The sequence below is a fragment of the Miscanthus floridulus genome, chromosome 11, assembly GCF_019320115.1.
Source record: "Miscanthus floridulus cultivar M001 chromosome 11, ASM1932011v1, whole genome shotgun sequence".
NCBI lineage: Eukaryota > Viridiplantae > Streptophyta > Magnoliopsida > Poales > Poaceae > Miscanthus > Miscanthus floridulus.
In genome coordinates this window covers 15,289,727-15,300,537 of record NC_089590.1, presented here as the reverse complement: position 1 = coordinate 15,300,537, position 10,811 = coordinate 15,289,727, and positions in this window count along the sequence as shown.

Sequence of the window (10,811 nt, the reverse complement as noted above, 5' to 3'; positions counted from 1 at the left end):
TCAGGCGAGGCAGAGCCCACCACCTCATTATCCATCGAAATGGAGCCAACCCTCGGGGGTTAGATGAGGTGGAGCCCATGGTCTTGGCTGTTAGACAAGGCAGGGCTCGGCAAGAGGTGTAGTCACGCTCTTGACCGCTCAGATGAATCAACATTGATGGTTATTAGCTCCTTCTCTTCGGGTACTCTAGTATTGGTCCCCACCAGTAGCCCCCGAGCCTTTGGGCAATTTGGGTAGAATCACCTAGGGTTTTTTGACTTGCCAGTGGGTGCACACAAGCGCACCCGGTGGGTGTAGCCCCTAAGGCTACGGACGAGTAGAATACTCCTTCAGAGGTTTTTTGAAAGGGAGGACTCTGAGGAACCTAGCCTTCTTTTGTCGCTCATGGTGTGTCTTGGTGATTCCTTCTTGTCGAGGTCAGACCCTTCATGGGTATGGCCATGAGATTTAGTGGTTTGTTTAGCTGGATAGTTGGATTGGGGTTCTGACATCTGTTTCACAGAAATCCGGCTAGGATTAGTTTGGCTGAGACTCGATCATGGGCCGAGATGCCCATGGTGCTCGTGTGCCTAGGTACTTGGTCACTTGCAGGGCTCATCCCTTTCCATCCCTCATCGTAAGGGTGCCTAGAGCGGCTGTCGAACCCATCGATGGGCCAACCGTCAAACTCCTAGACCTAGACGGGTTGTAGGGGCATTTTTAATCCATATTCCTCTTACTCATAATGAGTCGTGGCCCACCTAGGGAGGCAAAATGTCTAGCACTTCTTTCGATTGAAAGGATAGATATTGAGTGCGCATATCCCGTGGCGTGATGTTATAGCAGATCATGGTGGGCGTGGAGATCTAGGTGGACGATTGGTTTCCTCGCATCCGTTGCACCTATAAAACCAAAGGGTTCGGTCTCAAGGCTTTGTACCTTGCCTACTTGCCTTCGCATCTGCAACCTCCGCCACCAATCGCCTAGGCTTCCTACATCCACATCCAGCCACCATCGAGCTTGCGTTCACCTGCCCCCATCTTCTAATAAATCTATGGTGCCGCTCTAACATCACATTCCAGCGCATGGAGGGCCTCATCCATCGTGGTCTTCTCTACACATGGACCACGGATGAGTGGCTACTGCCCAACAAGGAGGACATGCCATTGCCACCCAATGGCTACATGGTGTCATTCATGCACTTCCATGAGCATGGGTTCGCTACCCCTGCTCACAGATTTCTTCGGGGGCAGCTGCACTACTACAAGTTTGAGCTACAACACCTCAATCCCAATGGAATCCAGCATATGGTGGTATTTGTTGTCTTGTGTGAGGGATTCCTAGGGATCAGTCCCCACTTTGATCTATGATGGCACTTCTTCGCCATTACCCTCTAGAAGAAGAGGGTGAAGAAGTAGGAGCTGAATACGCCGAGGGGATGTGCCGGCATTGACCTCTAGAACAACTGGGTCAATGAGTACCCATTGATGAGGCTATTAACCTCCAAAAAGGGGTGGCATTCGCATTGGTTCTATCTCAAGAACAACACTGTCGCACCCTACTGGAGTTCACCAGGCGTCTAATCGAAGATTGCCCAGATTCATGGAAGTGGGGCGTCTCGGAGAAGGACAAGAAGAAGATCAAGGACCACTTCACTGCCATCCGCATCCTAAGGGAGAGAGGCCTAAAGGGGTTAGGCATCACTGGGGCCTACCATCTGAGGTGGGTGGTGCCACTGATGAGGCGCGCACTTCCGCTGTATGCAATGGCTCTTGAGGCGTCATTCATCAGGATGGTCCTAGTGGAGGGAGCGCTATCCCCCTCTAAAGTGGCACAGTGCATCAAGGAGGTGATGGAGCCTTCACGGGATGACATAGGCTTCTCTCTTGATTTCATGTACCTAGTGTCGGGGCATCCTCTGATGCGGCCAGAACTAGGCTATACTATCTTGGTTCGGGCACAACCCTTCTCAATGCACAATAATGAAAACCCTTTTCATCACCTGCTAGAGTTCAAGGAGATGTGTTCGTGCCTTGGTATCTCAGGCATGACACAAGAAGCACTAAGGTGGACATTGTTTCCCTTTTCTCTCATAGAGAAGGCAAAGTAGTGGTACACTGAAGCCATAGAAAGTACGAATGGGTACTAGGATGAACTCAAAGATAAATTTTGTCTTGCATTTTTCCCATTGTCCCGTATCATCTCTTTACCAAGGGCAATCTTCGACTTTAAGCTATGAGAGAAGGAGTCTATAGGTGCAACCTGGGCTAGGTTTTCAGCATTAATACACACTGGTCCAAACTTGTCTTTACCCGATAGCATATTGCTATGATTCTTTTGTTTTGGCATGGACACACATGCTGACCTATGCCTAGACATGACTGCCAGAGACTGACAGAACAAGTGAAATTCCTTGAAAACTTCCAAGAAAGTTACACTTCCCCCATCATGAGAAATAGAACCCTCCAGGCAAAAGTCGTGTCAAGCATTGAGGAGTCCTCATCAGTCGAATCCAAAATTGTACCATCCCTAGATTCGACTAATGAGCCCTTACTCGAACCACGAACACTGAAGGAAAGAGTGATTTATCCTTCGGAGTTTCCTATCGAATTCAGGGAATTTGGCAATACCTCAAAATATTTTGGGCATGAAAAGGTTACACGTCCTTCAAAGAAAGTTTCCCCTAGAGTGGAACCATCAAAGGAATTGTTAATGGAAGTTAAACATTCTTCTGAAGCAATTCAGATTATTTCACCTTCCACGACCATACCTTGTTCATTAAAGGGAACAAGCATAGAAGCCCTACACAACCCCACAGTCAGGACTAACATTATGTCAGAATTTTTGGCGAAAAATCTTTTGGGAAACATGCGACGAATCCCGACCAATAAACTTTTCAAATGTCCCTCGGGACTCATTTTCGAGTGTTGTGGGATCATTAGGGACGTGCCAATTGAAATGAACGAAACTAAGGTTCACCTAGATTTCCACATCTTTGCCATCCTTGACTTTGAACTTCTCATAGGCTACCCCTTTGAAAAACATTTCCAAAAGAAACCTACTCATGGGAGCCTTGGTGAAGAATGTGGGAAAACTAGTTCCGCCACTCACTCAAAAATTCCAATGGCAAAGCATTATCCCAACCATGACCCGTTCGAGGAGGTGAAGTTCATAACTCTATTCATTTCACCATCACCCACGCTTGAACACAAGCCATGTCCCTCTGGCCATCCAAGCATTGTTCTTGATTGTGATCGAGATTCAACATTAATCCTACATGATAAATCTCATAGAAACGAAAACTTCTTTGCCATGGACATTTTGCTTAGTGCCACATTGAAAGGTCCTAATATGGCTAGAGGGGGGGTGAATAGCCTATTTAAAAATCTACAAATCAACTAGAGCAATTTGATTAGTATGACAAATAGCGTAATGCAAACTTGCTCTAGCTCTACAAGGGTTGCAAGCCACCTATCCAACAATTCTAGTTGCAATGATTACTTAGGCACACAAACTTGCTATGTAATTACTCACTAAGAGCTCTCAACCTTGCTACTCTAAAGAGCTCAACTTGATAAATATAAATAATAAAGCAAGCTCTCAATTCTAATTACACTAAAGAGCTTGTGTCAACTAGTTTGCAAGAATGTAAATAAGTGAGTAGAGTGATTATACCGACGTGTAGGGGATGAACCAATCACAAGATAAATATATAGCCAATCACCGGGAGAATGCCAAAGACAAGAGACAATCGATTTTCTCCCGAGGTTCACGTGCTTGCCAACACGCTATGTCCTCGTTGTGTCGACCAACACTTGGTGGTTCGGCGGCTAAGAGGTGTTTCACAAACCTCGTCCACACGATTGGACACCGCAAGAACCGACCCACAAGTGAGGTAACTCAATGACATGAGCAATTTACTAGAGTTACCTTTCGGCGCTCCGCCGGGGAAGGTACAACTCCCCTCACAATCACCGAAGGCGGCCACGAACAATCACCAACTTGTGCCGATCCTTCACCGCTGCTCCAACCGTCTAGGTGGTGGCAACCACCAAGAGAAACAAGCGAAATCCGTAGCGCAACACGAATACCAAGTGCCTCTAGATGCAATCACTCAAGCAATGCACTTGGATTCTCTCCCAATCTCACAATGATGATGGATCAATGATGGAGATGAGTGGGAGGACTTTGGCTAAGCTCACAAGGTTGCTATGTCAATGAAAATGTGCAAGAGTTGTCCCTTGAGCCAGCCATGGGGCTATAAATAGAGCCCCCATCAAATAGAGCCATTGTACCCCTTCACTGGGCAAAACACGCTCTGACCGGACGCTCCGGTCATACCGACCGGACGCTGGCCCTCAGCGTCCGGTCACCCGATGGACGCCACGCGTCACCAGCTTCAAACGCTGTTCGTCAGATTTCAACGGCTACGAAGTTGACCGGACGCTCCGGTCAAAATGACCGGACGCTTAAGCCCCAGCGTCCGGTCGTTTCCAGTAAGCTCCCCGAGGCATATTTTTTCGACCGGACGTGTCCGGTCCACCTTGACCGGACGCAGACCAGCGTCCGGTGCTCAACCCTAGCGACTGTGCTGTCTGACAGCTTGACCGGACGCAGCCCTTCAGCGTCCGGTCGCTGAGTGACCCAGCGTCCGATCAGTAGACCGACGCCAGCATCATTTTGACCAACTCCATTTCAACTCTAACTACTTCACCCTTACTCAAATGTGCCAACCACCAAGAGTTTTGCATCCGGCGCAATATAAAATAGACATTTCATTTTCCCAAAAGCGCCGAATGTGTTAGCATATTTTCACAAATATTATCAAGGGTGTTAGCACTCCACTAGATCCTAAATGCATATGCAATGAGTTAGAGCATCTAGTGGCACTTTGATAACCGCATTCCGATACAAGTTTCACTCCTCTTAATAGTACGGCTATCTATCCTAAATGTGATCACACTCACTAAGTGTCTTGATCACTAAAACAAAATGGCTCCTACATTTTATACCTTTGCCTTGAGCCTTTTGTTTTTCTCTTTCTTCTTTTCCAAGTTCAAGCATTTGATCATCACCATGCTATCACCTTTGTCATGATCTTCGTCATTGCTTCATCACTTGGAGTAGTGCTACCTATCTCATAATCATCTTGATAAACTAGGTTAGCACTTAGGGTTTCATTAATTAACCAAAACCAAACTAGAGCTTTCACACATGCTTCCACAAGGATTACAACCACCTCTTGATCCTTGTCTCCAAACTTTTTAAGAGGATGGTTGTTGATGCCTTCATTTATCATAAATATTGCAAATCTCGTAGATGCATTGTAGTACTAACCTTGCAGCTTGGGCGACAATGTTAAATGCTTGGTGATGAAGTTGGGAACTAAACCACCATTGTTAGCTGTTGGACAAAGTTCCCACGGTCAAGCTTAAGACTATAAATTAAGTACTGCCAGGAGATACCCTAGATTATCATAAAAACACATATATATAACATTTATCAAAGGAAAAAACACATGTCCCGTTAATAAAAAGCAAGAGCATGTTATCAAGTTAGTATGCACCTTCGGGTATTCTTGTGTGTTAACCCTTTCTAGTTAAGATCAAGAAGAACAGGGACATATGATGCCTAAAAACATGAGAGCTACATCGACTACGTGCCTTGATGATCTTTGGTAAGGAGACCCTAATCCTGCACACTTGACTTTCACACAAAAATCCAAGTGTGGGGGAGGATGGTGAGAGTCCTAAAGTTCCATATACACCAATGATCATCTTGCTTTAAAAAAAGAGAAATGATGATGTTAGCCTTACCATGCTATATATATATAAATGATTATTATAAAAGGTGTTCACCAATTCCTTTAACTCATTTTTGTCTCCTTAAGAATACAATCATTCAAATTTATGCATCTCTTGTTTATGTCATATGCTCTAAGTTTGGGTGTATTCACATGGGCCCATGTGGTACATCCATTGGTCCTTTTAAATTAAGCATGGTGCTTAGGTTAAAATGGACTCCTTTAACTAAAATTACACATGGTGTTTAATCTTGGTTAATGAACTTTGAGTCGTTATCTTCATCGACAATGGAAGTAATCCAAAATGGAGATGAATCAAGGCTACGAATATCTTGCAATTTCACCTTTAGCCTTGTTGGAGTTATTTCGAACAATAAAAAGTTGGGTGAACACTCAAAAAAATATAATAATAGTAATAATAAATAAATAAATAATTTAAGTAATAATGATTATAATAAAATTAAGGCTCCCCAGTGTTTTCGATTGGTAGAGCCCTTGTTTGTTTCCACTTTTGTTTCTCTTTATCAAATAAAATAGGTACAAGAATAAGTGTGGGGGAGATCTCTCGAGCATAACTAACACACATTCGAGATCTCCCCCCCAACACATTGCACAACATCTAATGATCTAACGCGTAGAAGGATGGAACATATGGCTTTAGAGAGGATTGGCTAAGCCCTAGTTGTGCCAAACCATTTCTAACTCCCCATAGCTCCTTCGCTTCAATGATGGTTCATGCAACACTACCCTCAACTCCCTACAATTTTGAGTTTGAATAAACATAAATCTTGATCACTAAAATTAAACTCAATTTATCCCTGCTAGCTCCTAATGATAAACAATGCCCCTATTTTACAAACCACACTTTGTTTAAAATTTTGAAAAGTGACATGTTCATAACATGTTTAAAGATAGAAGCTTGCATGAAGTTTGTTCTATATACATACACTTATACTTGTGGGAAAATATTCTAATAGGACAATCATGTTGACTAAGTTGTTGTGAAGTGTGATATAGTTCTGACTTAGAAATCCTACCATTTCTACTCAAAGTACTTGGAGAATTTGTTTTGATAAAAATATAAAACCATAGTATCATATACTCTTCAATTGGTGAGCAATTCCTACCAAAGCCAAATTTGACATCTTGCAAAGTTTCAAGCCTTCTACATAAGCTGCTTGTTATTGTATTGAGTTTTGTCAAGTCTTGTTGACCCTTGTTGAGAGATTTATCATGCTCCCAAGATCAAGATCACGTACACCCACATATACATGCTACTCCTACAGTAGGAGTACACAAAAACAAGCCTCCATCCACCAAAAATTCTGCTCCTACACTTGGAGTAGACCAAAAAAATAATAATATATATGTGTTAGGGAAATACTCCATGTTCCAAAAAGATAATGATCTCTCTCTAAATATGTGGTTTAGAAGAAGAGACATGGGATATGCAAGAAGTTTATGATAAAGAAAAAAAATTGCACACATGAAGGTCCAAGCACAAAAAGAAAAAAAGGGGTGAGCACATGAAGGCTCATGTATTGAAAAAAACAAGGAAGAAAGACAACCATGTTTCAAAATAATATGAAGAGAGATCGTATCTACAAAAGAAGTATAGTTTTAGTTTACCTTTTTCCACACACATGCACATCTTGATCTAAGAGTATGGCACTTCTCTCCTTGGATCCTTGATTTGACTTTACAATAGATGCAACACACGTATGATATATTGTTTATCCCTACCTAAAGCTCCACATAAACCTATTTAGAAGTAGGAGAAGGCAAAACATTGCTATGCCTCGGTAAGGATTTATATACCATTGAGTGATTTGAGAGTGTCATTTGAGGAGTATAAAGTGAACTATGCTTTTTTGAGAAAAACTTCCAAAAACTCCAAGTTGCTAAGATGTGAAATTGGGAAGCTGACTTTGTTTGCAAGAACTATTCTGCTTTTCAACAACCCAGGGAAACATGTTAGCTAATGCCAGATATCCCACTTGTGTAAGGAATGTGTTGGAATAACTCTTATGTAAGCCATGTATCTTAGGATGCTATGCTCATGATTACCATTAACACTAAGCTTTGCTTGAGGATGAGCTATGGGGGAGCTTGTTGGCGGTCCTTAATGACCAAATTTGACCACCAATTAAGGCATAAAAGGGGAGAAATTAACAAACTTAAACACATGCATTTACCACTAACCTAGTTTCACATGTATTTGGAAGATTATTGTTTTTGTAGGACATACACACAAATACATGGGGGAATACACCAAAAGGCGCTTTCCAACGCTAAATTGCGCAAAGAATAAATATAAAGGCCCATCAATTTATGATATCTGCACAGAATACCACCTAAGGAGCGGCCCAGGAGCACTCACTGACCCAACATGCGAAGGCGGTGGCGATGGGAGCCAATTAAGGGCTGGCCGCCCCCGACCTGGTGTTGCTCGTCCTCTCCTTCATGTGGCGGTTGCATGCCTCCATGCAAAAGGTGTTGGTGCATGGGCTTCGCGCCAAGAATAGCCACAACACCAGCCTCTCCTCCCTATATAAATAGAGGGGCAAACCCCCCCCCTCTACAACACAACACTACAAGGCAAAGAGCTTCTCCACTTTTGACCATCACTCCAAGGGCTTAGGCCCTAGATAGCTAGTAGAGTAGTAAGGGAGTGATGTGAGGGAGAGCTTGGGGAAGCGTCGGGCTTGTCGGTGTCTCCCCAACTTGTACCTCGACGAGCATCTTTACTTCAACGGGTTCTCCCGTTAAGTGAGTGTTCGTGGTTCTTTTGGTTATAAAGTCTTTGATCAGTTAAGCTATACTCTTACTTGTTTGCAGGTTCATCATCCATCCCCATGGCTGATGCTCTAGTAGAATGGCCCTAATAGAGATGGATAACCCTTGCATGCACACTAGAGTAGTAGTCGATAGCATAGACATGATGTCTAGGCTAGAAGTTATCTTCATTTACCTTGTTCCCCACGATTGAGGGGTAGGTGGCAAGTGGTGATAGCCCTGTCCATCCCTCGTATTCCCCCATGTCTAGGTTTGACGTAGGCTATAGGCTGGCCTCGCTTGGCAGACCAGGTGTGATCCGATGCTCAAAGTAATCAAGTAGAAGTAAAGTTTAGCTGTCTTTAGACCCAATTACCATAGGAATCCTTCTCTACACTTTCCAATTTACCCTTGTGTTGTCCTTGGATGAATTAGCTAGAGGAATACATCCATTCCCTGTGGAAAAAATGATACCCTAAATACTTCCAGGTGATGTGCTACAACGGTAATTCCGTGCACTTGTGGATTATTTCTGTATGCATTAAGAAATACCAATAGTAGGTGACCAGGTGCATTGAGTGTACACTGTTTCCAATCACAGGAGTCAAAACATGAAATGGGGAATGCTAATCAATCGCGATGCCTCCATCGTCGCGTCCTATGAGAGAGCAACCATTCGGCTCTCCTCTTTAAAAAGATGAGTAGGCTATAGAGAGCACCATCGACTAGGGTATTCTCTCATACATATGTACCAGTACACATCACATCACCTCCTTTGATCCCTACTCACTAGCCAATCCCTACTCACTGATGGCGTGTAGAGGGAGCAATGGGGCACTGGTCATCTAGCAAGTATTCCACCGACTAAGAAGACAAGGATGGTGAGGAGGTGAATCATCCGACGCCGAGCCCCGAGCACAAGGAGGAGCCCACCGAAGACGATTGGGAGCCCACCGAAGATGATGGGGAGCCCACCAACAACAAGGAGGAGGAGGAGGAGAAGGAGGAGGAAGCGCCAGTGGAGGAGGTGGATAACATCACTAAGACCATCCCAACATGATCATGGAGGACTAGGATGACTCCTCATCAGAGTAGGACGACGAGGAGGATGGCGACAATGGCAACGATGAGGGCAGCGGCGTTGATCAGTAGGTATAGTTAATTAGTACAGTAGTAGTAGGTCTAGTACTAACTAGAAGTAGTACATTGGCGGGTGCATTGTAGAGCATTTTTCATCTATTTCGAATGGCCTCATGTACCCAGATAAATATTAGGAATTAGGAATCAATATAATGGTGGTTTTAACTATTTTTTAGTGCTTTTCATGTATTTTGGAATGTTGTTTTGGTGAGGGTGCACAAGTAATGGCTTTCTTTCAACAGTGAACAGCATTGCGATGAAATGAACAAACTGATATAAACACTAAACAAACACTGAATAAACAAGCCCACTACCAATTATAGATTGAGATACATTAGCATTATCATCACAATTAACTAAGTTCAAACCATCGCCTAACTCATCTTGTTGCCCTTCCGCTTCGGCACCATTTTTTGTATGTTCGGCCTATGGCAAAATGAAGGGGGCAAACTATCCTTTGGTTGTTGATTTTGCATGTCCATGATAAAAGAGCTGGCCAGACACCTAATATATGGTCTGGCCTCATCTAATACAAGATGACTAGACTGTGCTTTGGTGGCATAAAAGATTAGGCACCTATTCCTAGGTTGGTTTTGCGGAGCTAGGCATGGCTACATGCATAATAAGAGGAGAGCTATGCTACTAGAAAGATAACATAACATCAAACCAGACTTCATATATATATATATACATATATATATATATATATACATATATATATACATATATATATGGAGTACAGCAATGATATGAGTTCAGACTACATAACCATGCCTTCATCGACCATAATAAGAGGACAAACATGTCACACTACTCAAAGTCATACAACTACTAAATAAACATATGAGTTCTAACTACAGATGACTAACATGACTTCATAGTAGTAATGAGCAATAGGCAACATACTTGTCCTAACTACAAATGTTTACATGACTTGGTACTACTAATTAATTCACTGAGCGGTGCCATCCCATAGCTCTAAGCAAGTCATGCAACAAGGGTACCAACAGGCATGATCATAATCCAATTCCTGCAAGATAAACCTACTTGGGTTGAAACCAGCAAACCTCTTCGCCATGTCGAACCAGAGGATCACTTCACCCACTCCCGCTGT